General features: G+C 40.7%; 1 protein-coding gene across 1 annotated transcript in view; it reads right to left on the bottom strand.

Annotated features, from left to right (window-relative positions):
* The window catches only part of LOC116844709 (caspase-1-like), a 135697-nt gene extending 117317 nt beyond the window's left edge, over positions 1-18380 (bottom strand). Inside the window, exon 1 of the mRNA XM_032816614.1 lies at positions 18032-18380. The gene's annotated coding sequence lies outside the window, so the exon portion shown is untranslated. The remainder of the gene's footprint in view (positions 1-18031) is intronic.
* Between the last annotated feature and the right edge of the window lie 1314 nt (positions 18381-19694).

Below are 19694 nucleotides of genomic sequence, written 5' to 3'. Positions count from 1 at the left end.
GAGAGAGAGAGAGAGAGAGAGAGAGAGAGAGAGAGAGAGAGAGAGAGAGGATCGTATTAATATTCGTAATAGAGTAAATATAAAATCGGAGCACGCAATAGCGGCCCAAAGGGACCTTTTGGTTTCATTTATTTTAACCAGAGTAATATCACCAAATAAATTGTTGATTGCGGAAAAATCCAAAATTGGAGATACGATCTTTAAAAATTTACTTCGATCAAATACAACTAATTTACCGCGCGCAATTCCCGACGCCGACTCTACGAGTGGTAACGGCAATCGATGAATTTTAATTCAAAGAGTGTATCGCTCGCGCGCGCGCCGGAAGAGCGCGGTGATGTGATTTGCCGTGATCACGGTGCATGTCGCAGCCGACAGAATACGGTAATCATCGCGATTGAATAGTCAACGATTCTCTTTCTCTCTCCAAGGATGTACGGAATAAAAACTGCGACGGGGGGCGAGGTATCGCCAAGTCTCGCGAGCGGATAACAATCTTCAAATAACGACGCGATACATTTAATCGTAGCGCAGCCACCACTAGCTTGGGAACTTTAGGAATGGCACGTTGGAAGCTTGCGTACTTCACGAGGAATTGCGTTCCGTTACACGTCGCCGGCAAAACTTTGCCCAACTATAAGCGCGTTAGCTGATTAAACTACGTGGCGCACGTTCGAATCAAGAAACCATCGTTAGCCGGAAGAGATGTTATCCACCCTCGAGGTGACTGGGCGTCTCGATCCTCCGCGATCTTCGCTCGGTACTTCCGGTTGCCATGCATGTGCAATTTTTACATTTATACATACAGATGAGCGTCGCATGCGATGATTATATTTCTTCTTTGAATTTTAAGAAGCACCGGTGCATTTAAAAAGGATATTTCACATGCATAAAAAAGACAGCGGATTTACTGTTGAAAATCCTTCGCACATCAAGGTTGAATAGTTTTAATTAAAAGACACCGAACGTGTACAACAATAGTGCATTTTTTATCAGACCATGCAAATCTAGGTCTGATCACGATCGGGAGAAGTGCGTGGAAAAATCACTCAACATCCAATTAATCAAGAACAGCATTGTTTCGGAAAAAATAACGCGGTTTTATAATGTGCAAAAGTAGATTAGAGTGGCCCTTGCCGGCGCAGCGAGTCCAATTAATAAATATGTGAAGTGACAAAAACGTTCTTGATTAAACAGAATTTGGGCATAGTTTGCGGAAGAATCACGCGGAACAGAATGGTAATTTCGGGATTTCAGTATTATTATTTTAGCTTCAGAGAGTCACCTCAAGAGATTTATGTCGGAACAAGTTCTCACGAAGCGACGAGCTTGAGGAGACTTTGTGACTGGATAACTTTAATTAAGAAGCGTATTCGCTGCTGCACGCGCAGTGCTTAGTTTATCTGGTTATAGGTATATTTTATAGCATTAATAAATTTACTTAAACACCTGCGCGTGTCTCCAATAACTTGTCTCTTAATTCTGAAATATGTAGGTGCCTCCCTGTATGAATATATGCCAAGTATATCGCACGTTGGTATATTTTATTTCCAGATATGCCCTCGTAAAGCGCACGTCTATAAACACTGCATAAATCGATTTTCCTCGGGTATATTACAGATTGAGTTTACGCAACGTACTTGGCGTAATCTTGTTTATGACGGGCGTTGTTTCGTACATTACAAGCAAGCGTAACATCGTTGCTTCGTTAGAAGTTCGTTAGCGTAACGTAAAAGCAGATAGTAAATAATGTCATGAAGTGAATGCCAGCGTTAACAAGTAGACATAAAAGGCCACACGATGTCCCGAAACACTGTGCTTCACTCGCGACTACTGTGCTTTCTCCATGCGATCTTTCGCGGTGCGAGAAAACACGCGCGCGCGCGAGAGAGAGAGAGAGGGGGGGGGGGGGGAAAGAGACCGAATCTCGCCTTCTCTCTTTACGTGTAAAAAGAAGTCGAAAGAAAAAAAAACCCTCCGCGAATTCGATAAATTTCGTTATGACTGTTTCCGATGATTAGAACGATCGTTATTGATTCTCGATTTACAGCGACATGATCGAAATCTGCAGTTCCAGGAAAGATACGACGGAACCAAGACACCATTAAAAGATTAACGAGAAATTTCCCTCTCCGAGAACTGACGATTAAACCAGGAAAGAAGGAGCCATCCGGGGTGCATACTTTATGCACGATCGGTATTTTCACTTCCCCATTCTGTTCCGTCCTGCGAGTTCCGTACTGGTAGGAGAATGAGAAGAACGAGGAGGATGAAGGCGAGGAGGAGGAGGAGAAAAAGGGTCTGGCGCATCCCGAGGTAGTACGAATCGATAAAAAGTCATCCACCGCCCTGGATACAAATGCGCGATCTTCTCCCCAGCGAGTATAAAATATCGCTCGGGCAGCGGAGCAATTTTGATTTTGTTGTTCGCGCGCAACAACAGCTGAGTGATTTCGGATTACATGAAACTTCTCCGCGCTGTTCCACCCCCGGATTACGCAATCGGTCCTTGAGTTTATTTCAGTTCTCTCGCGAATCTCTCAATAGCTGCGAGCAATCGTGACTTCCGGCTCGTCTGGGAATTTCACGCGCCTCAGCGTGCTCCGTCATTTCCGGCATATTAATCCGAAGAGAGAGCGAAAATGCGCGTATCACGCGTTAGATTATCATAATGTATTGTCCCGGAAAAAAAGTTTTATTAAAAATTAAAAAGTTGGGGAAATAGTTTCCTGAAATAACTCAATTTTACTGAAATTTTGGTATTGTCTTGTTGCATAGCCAAATGCATTAGTATCTATTCATTTGAGTACAAAAGTGTACTCCAGTGACTACTACTAAATATTATTCCAACTTTTTTCCTCTTTTGAGTCAAGAGGAATATGCTTACTTGAATGCCCTCTCACGTGCAATACGAGAGACACGACAAGCAAAGCTTGTACTGCAGGTAAAGGACGAAATTTCTTCAGCTTTGAGAATATTGTACTTAAAATATCTCCCTTTCGATTTCAGAAGAACCCTCTTGATGTCACGTATGAGAGTAAACTCCTCTAGAATTCAGAGGATTCCACTAAGAATGAGATTATATTCTTTTTGGGTACACTTCAGGAAAATTGTCCCAGTTTCTGAATTTCGAGATTTCGATTGCTCAGAACTGTGTATGTCCACTATCACAGCGCTTTATTGATTACAGATTTACCTCTAACAGGAAAACAGCAGCACACAATTTTATTTCACCTCTCCAGCGGACGAGAATCCGAGAAACTCGCTCGTCCAATTTGACGTCGGTAAGAAACTCGTTAATTTTACACGAACTATCGAATCCCGTCTGAGGCTTCGGGAAATTGTATCTCTCGGTTTCTGTACGCTCTCGTCCGCGCGATTCTCTAGTGCACTCATACTTGAGTGCGCCGCTGCGCCCGATTCGCCCGCCCAATTTTTCCTCAATGCCTCGCGAGCAGGTCGTAAATTCTCGGGAAATGAATTCCGCCGGACGTCCCGGCCCGAGTCGATATCGATTATATCCGCGAGCATGTCTAGCGAGATTCCGTACGGCGCAAATTGGAAATGAAATTTGTCATCGTGCAACAAGTAGTTAGCGTTTTGGCAATTATCACGCCACATCGAATCTGACAAAGCGCCACGTAGCAAACAGTCGATGAAGTTCGGCAAGGTCGTAATAGCTTTTGCATCATCGAGTTCGGTATTACACTTTGCAGAACTTTCGATCGGCCATCATTATTTCCTGCAACCCCTTTTCCTTTGTATATGTATGTCGTGCGTGTGTGAATACCAAATTGCTTGTTCCACCTTGTGCGCAGATACCTTTATCCCGAATACTTGTCAACATTCATGCAGCTTCTAGTTAACAATTACACTTCGATTCCATTCGACGTGTTCTGTCGACGTGTATACGACAGGCGACAAGAAATCTATTAGATGAAACTTCGATTTCCATCGAATGTCTTCTTTCAGCCATGGATTCTTTCTTAAAGTGAATCAATGAACATATTTCTGATTGAATCGGCGAAAGGACTATTTTATCAATGATCAGTGAATATTCATTGATTTTCAGTGAAAACATATTTTCACTTTGCTGCTTCGTCTTATTTCTGCCGATTTTTGCCAGAAGAAGTGAATAGAAGTGAGATAGTTTTGTAGAAGTGAGATTTTATTGATTGCAGTGCTACGCTTATAACCTAACCGTCAGGTATAACATTTTAGTAAAGAATACAATAACTGCACTTTTTAGAGAATATTTGAAGATCGACTTCAAGTAAATTTTTTGAGAACACCCCTTCGATTTAATTTCGCGCGCTCATCAACGTAGATTTCACGTTTAACGAAGCTTATTATGAAAAAAGTTGTCGGATACCGTGTCGTAAAAAGAGCAGCGATACGTTATGTTGTACAAATGTGTGACATAACGTACATATTGGCTTTTTCCTGTAAGTTTAGAGAGAGAGAGAGAGAGAGAGAGAGAGAGAGAGAGAGAAGGAGAGAGAGTCTGTGCCTTCAACCCGAAGGGGTTAGGGACAATTTGTCATTCTGTCTGCCGATAAGATCGTAATCATGTACCCACTGTCGAGTGGCGTGTATCGCGTGTCGCAGCTAAACAGCTGCCTAATAACATCGATCATCGGAAACGTCGAAGAATCGGCTCGCACCGCGAACGAGATTTATTCATCGTTCGAGCGGAATCGGGCATCTGTCATGGAAATTCCCGACGAAAACGGCAAAGGACATAAATGCCATGGAAATTGCGAAGCGGCACGAATATTCCCCGTCGGGGAATTCGACATTCTTCTGCTGGAACTGGCTTACGACAGGTTGTTTAGCCTCCTTTGGATCGCGCTGGGTGAGATGGCGCGCGGGAGACGGGAGAGGTCGCGTATTTGCATAAGTTTATTGGAAATATAGAACAACGGGGCTATGTCGTTCTTTTAAAGTGTGCGATTGTATGCGTGTGTGTGTGTGTGTGTGTGTGTGTGTGTGTGTGTGTGTGTGTGTGTGTGTGTATGTGCAGCCATCATCCGTGAACCAGCAAACGATGTGCCGTAAAAAATACCGATTGACGAATTGGAACTTTTTCTTCTCTCTTTCTCTTAGAAACCATCTAAAGAGGAGAAGAGGTGGAGAGATTATCTTTTCCTTTTCCTCTCCAACTTTTCTGTTTCTCGCTTCTCTCGATTCTTTTTCATCAAAAAATATATATAATAATTATATATTAAACATGTGCTGTGTGTTCGATAAAAAAGCATTGGTTTATGAATTAATTAATGTTTGTAATATTCAATTGAGTGTTCAGTATGATTCGCTGAACAGCTCTTCTCACTCTCACAGTTATTTACGAATTTTCAGCATCAAGTCAATTCCCGATTAATTAATCCAAAAAAATGAGAAGAATCTTTTCCCTCATAAACACATCAAATAAATAAATAATTTTTCTCGTGATATTTTTCCTCGTAAATAAATAGAATATGAGAAGAAATCTAATTTTAAATACTGACTCAAACAAATGAAAGAACCCTCGATGGAAATTAAACGTGCGAGATGCTCCGCCGGCGGGAATTAATATACGATGTACAGCTTTCGTCGGGCTTCCGCCCGCACAAGATCCATTTACCCGTGCGCATTTTGTCCCGAAGTTCATCGACAAATTCCGCTTCACGCGGCGAATTCCTTGAGAACGAGCGTACCCGGCGAGAGACCGTGCCGTGCGTCATCGGTGACTGCGATACGACTTATATGAGAGAGCATCTCGGAACTCCTCCATTTCGCAAAACTTGGTGGGTAGATGGGTGGGAGTCGGCGGCGCCCTGTACCCGACGGAAGATACGACGGAAGATGCACGGAGCGCCCCAGAACTGTCGCCGCTCCCTTCATCACGGATTCCTCCGACAATTTGAAGGCGATTTTCCTTGAATGACACTTCGATCAAGTCCCCATCTTTTGTCACGAGTCTCTCTTTCTTCCTCGAGAGAGGGAGATCGTTCACTCTCAAGTATCCAGTTAAAGTAAAAATCCAACTGAATTATATGCGTTATACTTTCGCGAATGCAAAGCACACTCGAGGTTGTGTAAACGATAAGATTGTTTGTTACTCGATTGCTTGTTGTGCGTTACATTATCAGTGATTACATTGCGCGGATTGCACGAGAGAAATTACGCGTGGAGTCTGCGACGGTGTGCATTCTGTGTAAGAAAAAAGGAAGAAAGGAAAATCTCTGGCGGAAATACTATTACTGCGGGATCGAATGACTGTCTCTCGTTGAAAAAGGCAGCGACGGACGAATTTAATACATACCTCGCGTATTTGATTTATTTAAAGACCGTATGGCAAAAGCACCGCGTAATCGGATTTTCCACTGCGATATCTCGTCTAAACCGTTCGATCAATGTTGTTGTAAGCGCGAGTCAGATTTCCGGGTATATTCGCGAGTTGGCGAATATCGGCAAGCTGTTCGATTGGCAAGTCGCTGCGGATTGAACTGCGTGTCGCGGGCCCGGTATCGATTTCAAATTCTAAGCAAACGCTGTCTTAGCTGACGACCTCGAAATCCACCGTCGAGTGAAGTACAACAATAGCTAGCGCGATATACCAAAACGCAAATCCGAGATCGAACGGAACTCCGCGTTCGTAGGAGGGCCAGATGCGGCACATTATATGGAACGTATCAGAATTTTTCTCGAAAATAGACGCACGACGATCTTCACCATAACAGAGTAGCTGTGAAAATATTCACGTGGATTTACATGTGTGCGATCGTAAGTTTTCTTCTTTTTTTTCCTTTATATTAATGTGGAGACAATGTGCACCTTATTGCGGCCATGTTGAATTTGTGACATCAGAAGTAAGGAGCGACATACTGACGGAAGTTGCGTGCCATTTCTAATAATATTATTATTTTAATAATATTATCATAAATAATTTTGTAATAAATAGTTGTGTAATAAATAATTGTGTAATAAATGAGACATGCAAACAAAACAGACTCATTTCATCGTTTCACATGCTTCATTTATTGTACGACTATTTATGGATCATCAGGAGAAAGGGATACTTTTCGGACAATTTTACAAGTACGTTCAAGCAATCTCAAGTGCTTTTTCGTCCATATTTATCCTTTATTCATAAATGGCACGCAACTTTTGTCAGCATGTCATTCCTCGCTTCTGACGTCCGATGGTCAGCGAGGTACAAGAAGCCTCAATGTTATATTATCGACAAAGTTATGTTACAGAGTGTAAAAAACTTGTGAAGAGAATAATATGTTACGTATAAAATTCAAATTTATATTTGAAATGCATATTAATATTATGTTATTAGTAGTGTACGAATAAAATTATACACCGCATATTTTTCGACACTGTTGAACAATTAAACAGGAGCGAATTGCAACGTGTTTGGCCACCTTCCGCGTTTTATCCTCTTGTAAATAGCATAATGCGCGACCGCACGTAACGTAACAACACGTGAGGCGCGATAAATTTTCATGATAAATTCTCCGGCGGGAAGAATTTTCGGATTTTGCCTAGTTATCTTTGTATGCTCCGAGCTGTCGTATTTCATCCGGCGTAACTACACCAAGTTTTAAAACGAAAAATATGTACGAACGTATGCGTCGACCTGTTTAAGAACGGCACTTCTAATCTTCAAAGTTTTATCTGTCTGTAAATAACGTAACGCGAACACACACACATACACACGGTGGCAACGTGACACGACGCGACGGGAGGCGACACGCGAGCTCGATCTAATAAATTCGAACAATGAATTTGCGAGGAATGCATTTTTGCTGTTTTTATATAGTCGGATCGCGTATTTCGCGATCGCCCGGCGACCGTTTCATCCGCGATAGTTTTCAGGGACGCTTATCCCGGTGCAACGTAACGCGGTAAAACCTTTAAATGGAAAAGTGTGTTGCAGCGTGTAATTGTACCGTAACGGGCCGCGTGAGCAGCAATACAGTCTAGTGATGAAGTTATGAGGGGGAAGGTGTTTCTCTCCTCCCCTTTCCCTTGGGATTTTCGTTTAGTCGTATTTGCGTTTTGCCAAAGCGTCCGGCCGCACCATAAACACAATGTCGCCATAATCGCGCGGGAGTTGGCGCGAGCAAGAGACTATCGCGCGCCGCAGTGATAAATGCGATCGAACGCGGCCCCGTCGTGGAGAATAAATTAATTTCCGCCACGCCGGCGGAAAGATATTAGTTGCGCGGCTGAGTGCATCGGCTGCCGCCCGCCCGCCCGCGCGCGCGCGCGCGCGCACTGATGATCCTTTTCACGGCGAGCACTCGAAAGACGATATTTACGAGAAAAGGCAATGGGCCGTGATGAACGAACCGGCGGAAGCGATCGGCATGGATGCGCCGCGAAAACGATCTGAAAAGCTCTCCACCATGGAATTACAAATTATTAGAATTACGAGACGTTGGGTCCTTTCATGGCGGCTGAAGAGCAACTGAGTGCTGGTAAAAATGGCACGGCAGAAATTAGAGACGGTGCGTTTACCGTATTACGATGCGCGAGCGGCGAGCGTAATTGAAAGTCGACGTGGTCGTCCGCACACCGATCGATATCGTCTTCCGCAAAAATCCGATGCGAATAAAATCGTTACAAAGAATGTCGCTCGTTACGTATTCATTCCTGTATTTTCCACGAAAAATTCAGCATCAACGCTCATGTTATATCGCGTGACGCGTGCGTGCGCGTCGTTGGAAGTTTTGTTTCTCTCTCTCATTCTCTTTTCAGAACTTTGAAAAAAATTCTTGTGTTTTTGGAGTTAACCAAATGAGACTTAAGTGAGAAAATTAAGCAATCACGATCGATTGTTCTTGAACCGCAAGAAGAATCATACGATTTGTCAAATGTACCTAAGTTTTACTGCTTACACGTTTGTCTACGTGTTCCCGGTCTTAAGGCTTGTCTACAATATGCAGAGTAAGTTTGGTGCAAGAGAGACAGTTGCAGTGAGAAATAAAAATAATTTATTTCGCTTATGTATTTCTGGTGCTAAGGAGGCTAGAAAAATATAAAGCTAGGATTATCTCGTATGCGTGAAAGACGTTATTTTCACTTCTCATTCCAACTTGCGACAAGTTTACTCCGCGTATTGTAGACGAGCTTTCAGTCTACGTGCAAGGATGTTTCAATTCCGACTAAGGTGGCGAGAAGTGAAGCGCGCGACTTCGCGACAGATCCGAAAGTGGCAAGTTTGCCTGATTAGCATCGAATGCTCTTTGATCTCCGCTGTGACACCAACACTTGCCCTATTGATTAATCAATGTCCAGGAAGCTTCTACCTTCCCGTCGATCCCTTGTCGACGCGAATTCTCGTCCCTTTTTCTAATACTTCCATCCTACGCGTTCGCTCGCCGACCGTCGTGACGAAACTTTCTGTATCGATCAAATTTCGAGTAGCCCACGAGCTTTATTGGGAACTGCGGCCGAAGAGTTAGCCAGGAACTTGAACGTTTGCGTAACAACATCCGCAAATACACACACCGTTATACATGTGAAAATCGAAAGCGAATATAAATACGACCGCGATTGCAAATATTAACTGCATTATTAATTTTTCATTATTCGTGCGGCACAAACAGTGAAAATTATTTCACAATTACACGTGACAATAACCGACAAATTTGGAACTCGTTTCCTCGCTTAACGATTTTATTGAGTGCTTTTCGTATCGTCAAGCAACGTTAATTTTCGATATTAAATTTCGAAATAAATTCCGAGCGAAATTGTACCTATATATTCTAAGGGCAATCCATTGTGCGCGCGTGCTAGCCATGAAACAATGTAGCTATTTCGAAATTCTTCTGAATGCAAATATCTGAGTCATTCGGGCGAAATACGCACATGCAAACTAGTTAAATAAAAATTTTAACAAGCATGTTTCCGAGCTTGCTCGTCTCCGACGCGACGTCAAGCGATATTTCAAGTCAGGTGGACTGGCCGAAAGCAAATTGGAATACGAGTATTGTATCGTCAAAAGTCTCAAAATAACGATCATAAATCATGTACAGTGAGATAGTCACTAACTGTACGTATATACGAATCCTGAGCTGTTGAAACGTCCTAACTTTTCGATAGTTTCTAAGGAAGTCAATTACAGATCTCGACGAAAGAATGAGGTTAACGGCGAAGAAATGATCATTAAGGTGAAAAAGAAAAGAAGATAGTTGGCTAGTAAAATAAATTTGTTAGAATTTTATATGTACAGACTGCGCACCGGCACGAGACAGATTCTTATTTTCAAAATGGGATGATCTGACTGACTGTATAGTGATCTGATGATGACTGTATAGTAATTGAACATCACACAGTGAATGAACGGTTTGCTGTATTTATTATAATCAACACAGAACTTACCTTCTCTAAAAAGAAGGCAAAAAGATGCCAAGTCGTCTGATATTTAATTTTTTTCCTAAGAAATAGCGCGGATGACGGGAAAATTAGCGGAAAAGATTATTTAAGTAATTATTTGGAATAAAGAGTTGATCTGACGTAGAAGATTGAATTACCGCATGCGTTGTAATGTCCGAAAAAATATTCGATGTGTACATTGTCAGACATTATTATTTTTTCGCGGATTAAATATCCACACCAACAATTGCGACTGACTCTCAACGGCTATCTTTTTCATTTTTATTTATCCAAGAGTTGTATTTATATAGTTCTTTCTGTTTGTGTGAGGGATATAATGATTTGGTAGTAATAAATAATTGGCAGTGACGAATAATTTATGGGATACGATGGTGAATTGTTGATACGTTGTTTACGTTGTTTCCTCAATCAATCGCGCATTTTCTATTTTACCCGTCAATATTTCCTGTCCCGAACTGATCCACCCTATCTTTTCACATGCGGAGTGTGACGTCGCGTTATTCTAGCGGGAACGTAGATGGGTACTTTACCTGAAGCATTGTCAGTGCACCGCAATGAATCGACTGTTACCTGTCGATTACGCGTCGAATTATCGTGTCGTTGCATGCACCCGCTGATAATTTATGGCATTCAACGCACTGAAAAATACTGCGTGCACGTAACATTAGAAAAGAAAAACTATGCGGCAGAAATAAATTTATAAAATATCAATGTAAGTATTTACAGAGGATTTGTAAAATCTATGATATTTTCTTCACGTGGAAGATACAAAACTATAATCAATTGTCAATAAATGAAAATAAGCAATAAAACTGTGTAAAAAAATTGAATTTTGAAATGAATTTTGTATGTTCCTTCTGATAATTTTATATTTTTAAACCTAAGCCCCGTTTCCTCCTTTTCTCACTCGCAAACGAGAAACGAGTTTTATAGGCGATTGTTACGCGATACAGAGCTGAAAAAATTGTTTCCATTGTCAGCGAGTTTCGATATTAATGACGACTTCCAGCGCAACTTCATTACAACACGATCGCATAACGGACAACGCGTCTAAAATCTCGCGATACCGTGTGATCATTCAATCATACTCACATCAGCCGCGCCGGTCGACGCAGATAGATGATTCCAATATCCGTCTGTAGATTCGACCGGAAACGCGGACGGATTAAGATATCCTTCAACGTTAACTCTAGCATGCAAAATCTAATTAATTCCGAGTAGCTCCGAGTTATTTGCTCGGTCAATGTCTATGGCCGTCGACCGATGATTAATTAACGCCGTTAACGTGCCGCGTCGAATGATACGACGCCGTGGGAGAGAGCGCAGACGATAGAAATTAACTGGCATTCAAGCTATCAGCTCTTGGAAGTATGTGGAGACTAAGGTGCCAAATTGGGACTCATTTACGCCGTACCGTGATTCCCGGGACGCGCAACGAGAAACATAAACGAGACGTTATTTATTGCTCTAACGAACGATATACACGTGTTTCGTCGCTCGATCTAACGTCACCTTTGCAAGAATTTTTCGTCGCTTTCACTTTATTTAAACGAAAAGATTTACTAGGACGAACGCGTGTAATAAACACGCGCCAATTTAATCTAATAGCATAACTGCATTGAGAGAAACAAATGATTGATCTAATAAAATTTTAGTGTGTTTGATACCAACCAGATTTTCTGGTAGTTCTAACATGAAAATGGTAGTTGTGATATGTATAGAAAGTTATTATCAAAGTTATTATCATTAATATTCTAGTAGAACTTAATAAAGAAGTGCTTTTCTTGACTATAATTTATAATAATTATTTTTTTCGTGTGATTACAAGTACCAAACATGTTTTTTCTCAGTGTTGATAAGTCTGGGATATCCTATATACGAAAACAAAAGACCATCATAAGTCTTAGCTGCTTTTTTTGGCTAGGTGATGTCCCCGTTAGAGGACCACGATGGAGAGTATCGAGTCGCTGGCGGCAAGAAATCGCCAAGGGTGGCGATGCGCTTCGCGGAGGTAAAGCCGCAGACTTGCTGAGAATAATCGTAATGAAGGGTTGCGTGAAGAAGCGATATTAATGCCGTGCCGCGATGCGGGGGAGGAAACGGACACCTCTAGATCTAGGAATCGGCTGTGAGGATCGAGGCAATCTCTATCTCTCTTCCCTCTCTCCTTGGCCTCCACCTTTCTCTGGCGGCGAAACGACCAGCTGTCGAGAACGTCTGCCGGAGTATCGACTAATGGCACACGAGAACGAGGACGAAAAGCTCCGTCGAGAATGACGACCCTTCGGCGTTCGGGCTCGCCGCCACCTTTCGCCCTAAATCCCACCCGGATTTCGATGAATTATTCGCGCTGTCCTCCGCGGATCGCACGTACGCCTCCTCCTCCTCCTCCTCCCCGGCGCCCACTGCGCTGCCATCAGATCCGACTTTGCGCACCGCGGATTCTCGCCCTTTACATCACCTGCCGGTGGGAGCAAATCGACGAGGAGATCCGCGGGCGGAATGCAAGCGAGATCCGTCAATACTGGAGAGATACCGTCGCTTTTTGTACCGAATACTATCTACGCCGCGCGTTCGCCGCTCCCGTGGATGTTTTAATCAATTCCGAAGAGAGACGCGGCTCGGCAAAAATGTTCCATAGCGTCGATGTGGCTCTTAGATTGAAAAAACAAAAAAGAAAAATACTCGGCAAGACGACGTCGCGTGCGTATAACGCGCACCTATAACGGCACGCTATTTATTATTTACATTTACGGACGTTTTACAATATAATTGCATTAAATTAATGATATTATCGAGCGATGATTTAGCAATGAGTCGACTTTGTGAAAATATCCGAGTCTGTGATAATTACATTTTAATTAATAATAAAAGCACTCTGGGACTAGTTTATTGCGCCAATGCGTATTCACTGTTGCGTATTAATAATTCTCAGATAACGCTTGTCTGCCATTGACAGACCAGTATATTATATGAAAGTATATCAGTTGGTTGGATTTCTGGGCGAGATACACACGACACATTTCCCAGTGATCACATACACACACACGCGCCAAAATTTAAACGACGATCATTTGATTGAATGCAGTTAACTCTGGCGAAAATGTTCGCAATTTGCAGCAATTTCAACGTAGAGCTAATGCGTAGTTATTACGGCGGAGTTCAATTAGTTTAACACGCGCGCGATACTCATCGTGCGCTTTGACATCGAATGTCTATCGTCTCGCGTGATTCTGACTTTGAATTCTGTGTGCAGTTTCGAGCGTTTTACGCGCGCAGAACTATGCGTGAGGCATATTCGTATTGATCGTGTTTCAGATTTAAAGCGGCGTCCACACCGATTGATCGTGACGAAGAGCGACCATTCGTTACGTTTAATCCGATTTCGAAATTTGTCAATATTTGAAGAAACTGTGAGAAACAAATTAATACGAGAACACAACGAAACTATTCCAATAGCGCCATATGAAATTTTACAGACATACACACACATATGCACACACGTACGTAAGTACGCACACACACACATTTATCATCTGTGCAAAAGCAAATATCCCCCGATAGAAATACGCTGTCAAAAAAATATGTCAGATCTCGTAACATTGAAAAAGTAATATTCGCGATATGGAAACGCACCGACGACCTGGTCAACTTTAATTAAATTTTGCCCTTTTCATAAGCTTATCTTTTCTAGTGCATGCTCCATATGGATATGAAAAAAACGTAGAAATTAAATGATGATCACGATGTAAGTGTCATCAATCAACAATAAATTTAATTGGCAATTATATGACCAGGAAAATTTTCGCTAATTTCCTGGTATCCCGAATATCTTGCGGTATTTTGAAAAAGCTTAGCTCTTGGAGCTAATAATTTGGGTCACTGTCTGACAATCTGTAAAATAATGGAGCACGCAGCATGTTGTACGAACAAACAACGAACTATGTGCGTTGATGTGCGCACCACTTAAAGGTAAGCTGGCAATATGAAGATATAGGGTGTAATTCGGTATGGGCGAGACAACTTCTCCACATACTCAGTGTTGTCATATATCACGATTAACTTGACTTAATGCTCCAGCGATGCGTGACGGTGTGCATGTCTGTGTAAGTCCGGGATAATATTATTCACTATGGCGTCGTAGGAATTAGTCTCAAAGTCACGCAGTCAATTAAACTACGTTCAACAGTTTTGCAAGAGCGACAGCGAAAATTTGGTTCGCGCGGCACGTAACACAGACAGACACAGGATATGATCTCGTAAAAAATATCCCCGTGAAGATTTATAACGCGCACAATTGGAGCGTTTACTTTTTCAGATATCGCCAAGTTAATTAACATTCGTCGTTTGCTACCGCGGTGAATCGACTCGAGTAAAAAGTGTCACGTGTTTATTATTATTTATGAATCGTAACGAGGTATTTTTACGTTCGCGACGCCGTCTCTGCGTTCATGTGCGAGTCTGTCTTGCCATGTGTACGTGTTCTTTCTCGTTTCATAGGGATTGATGTTTTCATCCTGTCAACAACCGCGTGATTAATTAAATATTAATTTCTGTTTCTCGTAGAAGCGTGAGAAATGATTTACGACTTGTCGAATAAGTTCTCCGAAAATATTATAATTATTTAATTAACTCTCACGTCGACGAAGTCGCGTAAAATTATAATTAAAATTTTTATTAAACAATCTCATTTACACACATACGCGCGTGCGCGCGTCACTTATTTAATTAATTTAATTAAAATTCGAAAGCTCATTTTCGGCGAAGTCTAAGCTTCTTATTAAAATATCCTTTGATTATTGCTTATACAACACGTTTGCTCAAACGCAGGGATGTACTACTGCTGCTGAAAACAAATGAAAACGTGTACGAGAGGTCGTCGAATAAACGCAACTGCCGGTCTAAATGCGCAAAGGAAGATTGAATTTTGTACACGTGAATTGTAACGAATCTGTGTGAAAACGATTTCCCGGCTTTTTGTAATCAGAATTACCCGGCTTGAGTCGGCAACGATAACCAAGTTACGATTAATTGTGTTACACACAATCTCTCTTCTCGTTTGTAAAGTTTAAAAAATTTCGCAACTCGTGCATTTGTGATACAATAATTATTTTTAGCAAAGATCAAAGAGACCGTGCTAATTATTTGGTTTAATTGCCCGAAAATTAAAAAAGTGAGTGTTAAAAAATCAGCGGCAAGTTTAATTTGCTGATAGGACTTCTACTTAAGATTTTGATTTGATTAAAGCGGTATAGCAGTTTTGAATGGAGTTTTAAAGTATTACCAAGTAACAATTGCTATGTATAGTAAGTGGATAAACCGGAATACATGTTCCGTGCCGCGCAAGAAATACTAGAAACGGAGCAATCTACGGCGCGTTATATCTCAAATGCAGGCAACTAGAATGCATTTGCGGTGGAACCCCTCGCGGAGAAGTATAAATATATGCAACGTATATAACGTGTATCTTGCGCTTCGTCTTCAGAGTTCGTAACTCGTCACCATGATTGCTGAAGACAATTTGAATTTATAATGCGGGGCCAGCTTACAATGAGCTGCAAATTGTGCCATTTTGATATTTACTTTTTCGAGGTTTACCCCGTTGTGAGAATTTATGCACAAATTTTCACGTCGAATAACCCGCGATTTTAGTATGCGCTGGCATTGTGTGGCGAACACCTAGGAAAAAGCACGATTCCTCGAAGCGCTACTGAAGTGAGCGAGATAACGGGCGCGGTTTTAATTAAACGAAATCAATGAGAATTGCCGGATCTATAGAGGCATGAAGAGGGATGAAGGATTTTCCGCGCTAAAGTTTCGAGGGATTCGAGTAACACAAATGCTCCAAGAGCAGGCCTAGAAAGTACGAAGATTAAAAGTTCCGAAGTCTTAAGGTTGTGTCTGTAAATATTTTATGCTCTTGGCATCCCGAAGAAGTGCGTGCTCGAGAACATTGCGGCTCGAAAAAAAAGAAAACGGGTTTAAGAAGATCAGCGGACACGAAAACATGAAACTTTAAAAAATCTGGAGATTAAGAATTATAAATCCTTAGAAACTGCAAGCTTGGAGGATTTTGAGTTTGCAACATTTCGAAGGAATTTATGAAAACGAAAAATATAAAATTCGCACAAACTCGTATTTTCACAGAAACGCACCCCAAGTCGAAATTTTGATTCAACATTAGTCCTGCAGATTTCATCGAATTTGAAAGATCAATGAAGAATCTCGAGATATAATACTAGTCTATTGACTTACCTTGATGCTACTGATAGTTGTTTATTGGCCTTGAGGAAACTCGAAGATATTGAAGAAGTCCGAAGAAGCACTCGTTCAAGAATTATTTAATATTCGGTTTGAATTTAACACATTCGATTATATCGATATATTCTAACAGAATTTATTTATTTTTATTTATATATTTATTTATGTATATATATATTTATATTTATATATATTTATTTATTACTCTAACCCTCTAATTCTAAGATTGCGAATGGCTCGGAATAGTTGCGATTCGATAATGAAGAAATTTGAGACTATAAAAATTACAATATAATTAACAATATGTAAGTAAAGTATGGCGTTATTATATGTTAATATTAATCGGCAAATAAAACATACGTTTGTAATGGACGAAATGTGACTGTATTCAAACAAAGTTTATATCTAAACATATAGATTTTTTAGATAGGATAAGTAGATGTTAAATTATTTAATAAATTAATTTGTGGGTAAAGAAATGAAAGAACAACACATAAATCTCATCTCTTCTTAATTTTTGTTTTTCCTTCTGTTTGTATTTTTTTTGTTAACCCCTTAAGTGATATGTCTAGGAAAGTTTCGTGATAAAATATTAAATTCTTTTTAATTTGCTTAAACTATTGTATTTTTTTAACTTCAAATACTAATCAAATACAAATTAGATATATATTGTATTCTATTTTCCAAAATTCTTGCAAGAAAATAACAATAAAGAGAAAAGAAATTTAGATATACTTATTAAAAAACTCTAAAGAGAAAAGAAATCTAGATATACTTATTAAAAAACTCTCCGCTTTGAGGAAAATTATGCAGATATTTTTAATCAGCACTGAAAAGGTTAACGGAAGCTTTGATGAGATTTGTAGCTCTTAAAAGAACTGATGTAAAGCTGGAGAGACAAAAATAACAATTATATGTCTAATAATGCTGTTTATCAATAGTGATTTAATTCTAAACTTGGTATGACAAAGATTGAAACAGAAGCAAAAAAGGCTTTGTCTGATGTCAATAAGGACTCACGGCTAAGAAAGCATTATTACACATGAAAATCAACACTTGTGAGATTTATATTATATTTGAAGGACGGTATTCATAGTTGTAAAAATTATTTCAGATCTTTGATATTGAGAGCATAACTACAAATTTGTATTTACAGAGCCGTCTGTCTTGATCAGTATTTTTCTTATACGAAATAAATTGTATTAAATGCAATAAGTATAGGTACAATAAATAATCAAAGATTCATGAAACTCTATGATTATTTATTAAATGATAACGGACTATGAATGCCGACCTAAATTTCGACTGGAGTACGCTCGGTAAATTCGTCAAATAGATTCCGTTAAAAACGAAAAAATCAATAAATGATTTGGCACACCTTGCAAATAGATGATGTATCGATGCCCGGCGTTCTGTTTCGTCCTGGCACTCTAATTCAGCATACTGATTGCCTCCTCGTGGCACTAACACTGACACTCACGTAGACACGATTGAATCAAAGACACATGTGTTAAATAACGCGATACCGATGAGAGCCTTAACAATATTTTAATACTTAATACTTCGAAGTTCGACAAACGATTTTCATCACCCGGCAGTGATTAACGTACACCGACACACCGGTAGTCCGTGGTGTGCGTCTCTCGGCCGGAAACGTACTAAACACTTGTAGAAGTACGCGGCGCACGAAAGCGTGTTTGACCGCCTTGAAGGTCCCGAGCGTTTTGACTGCGGTGATATTGAGATTCGCAGTGATAATAGTCGACAACTGGCGACTGTTGCGAGAGAATATATTTACATTTTTTTGTTTTGATATTGTCGCGCGACGCTCTCATATCTTCCCGCTACTAAACGTTGCTACATTATTACACACTTTACGCAAAATATTTCGTCGTCTTTTGCAGTTATATGCAAAGAGTTCATTTCTGCATCAAGGTATAATATAAAGAGATTAATTATTCTCCCTTCCCTCTTAACGGTACCAATAATCTTTGTAATGGGTGATATCAATTATTATACTTACAATGATATCAATTATTTGTAATAATACCCAAGTCTCTTTACAATCATCTTCTATACGTGATATAATAATAATAAAATTATAAAAATAATACAAATAAAATGCAATTTAAATAACGCGTATGTCTTTGTTGTTCTAATTAATAAAATATGATATTCTCTCGAAGGCGTCGTATTCGCACAGTCCGTTTAAGGTTCACTGATTCTGGTACAATGAAAATTCGATTTAACGCCGAAGCCCGAGAAGACGACGCAAGAGCTCGAAAGGCTGCCGACGAACAAGCGACGTGCGGAATTGAGAGACGATGAAGTACAGTAGAATGGAAACTAGTCAGAGCTAATCTAATTTGCTAAACGTCCTCCTAATCCCAACGAAGTCACCGGCGCGTTTCGTATTCGATGCTCCGAATATATGTATGAACTTTCGGAGCTTCTGTAACGAATCAAAGGGCGAATTATATCCTTATCTAAAAATAAAAAAACCAAGAGAAAAATGGGAAGAAAGCGAGAATAGAAGTTACGGCAACGCGTAGCGAGATAGTACGCTTTGTGTTTCGAGCGAGGCGACCGCTCGCGATGGTAGCGTTTCCCAGGAAATACGCGTTCTCTACTGTACCGTCGTGCACCTTGCGTTTTATCTTCAAAGACCGCATCATCCCGTGGCCGCTGAAAACAATTTAAATTTGCAATGCAAAGCAGTAATAAGTTCTGGCCGGCCCGCGGCGTACGATTTGCGAAGTGTACCATTTCGGTTTTTACTTTTTAGCGGACGAGACTGAGGCCACTCCGACTTGGAAATTTACGAGGCGCGGCGTCTGTACGTCTCCACGCGCGCGCAGCATATTCTAAAATTATACAAGCGCGACTGTACAAAGTAAATAACGCTTCGTGAGTGGTGGTCGGTGGGCCGAAGAGCGTGATGTGATACAGTCACGGAATTGCACAATCGGTGAATTTAATTGAAATGAAACACTCTCCGCGCGCGCGCGCTAACTTCTTGAGTGATTTAACACTTCGACTGG

The sequence above is a fragment of the Odontomachus brunneus genome, unplaced genomic scaffold (assembly GCF_010583005.1).
Source record: "Odontomachus brunneus isolate Ranch 3 - 2012 unplaced genomic scaffold, Obru_v1 Obru_scaffold_045, whole genome shotgun sequence".
Lineage (NCBI taxonomy): Eukaryota > Metazoa > Arthropoda > Insecta > Hymenoptera > Formicidae > Odontomachus > Odontomachus brunneus.
Note: the sequence above shows the minus strand (reverse complement) of the source record. Positions and strands in the feature narration are given on the sequence as shown.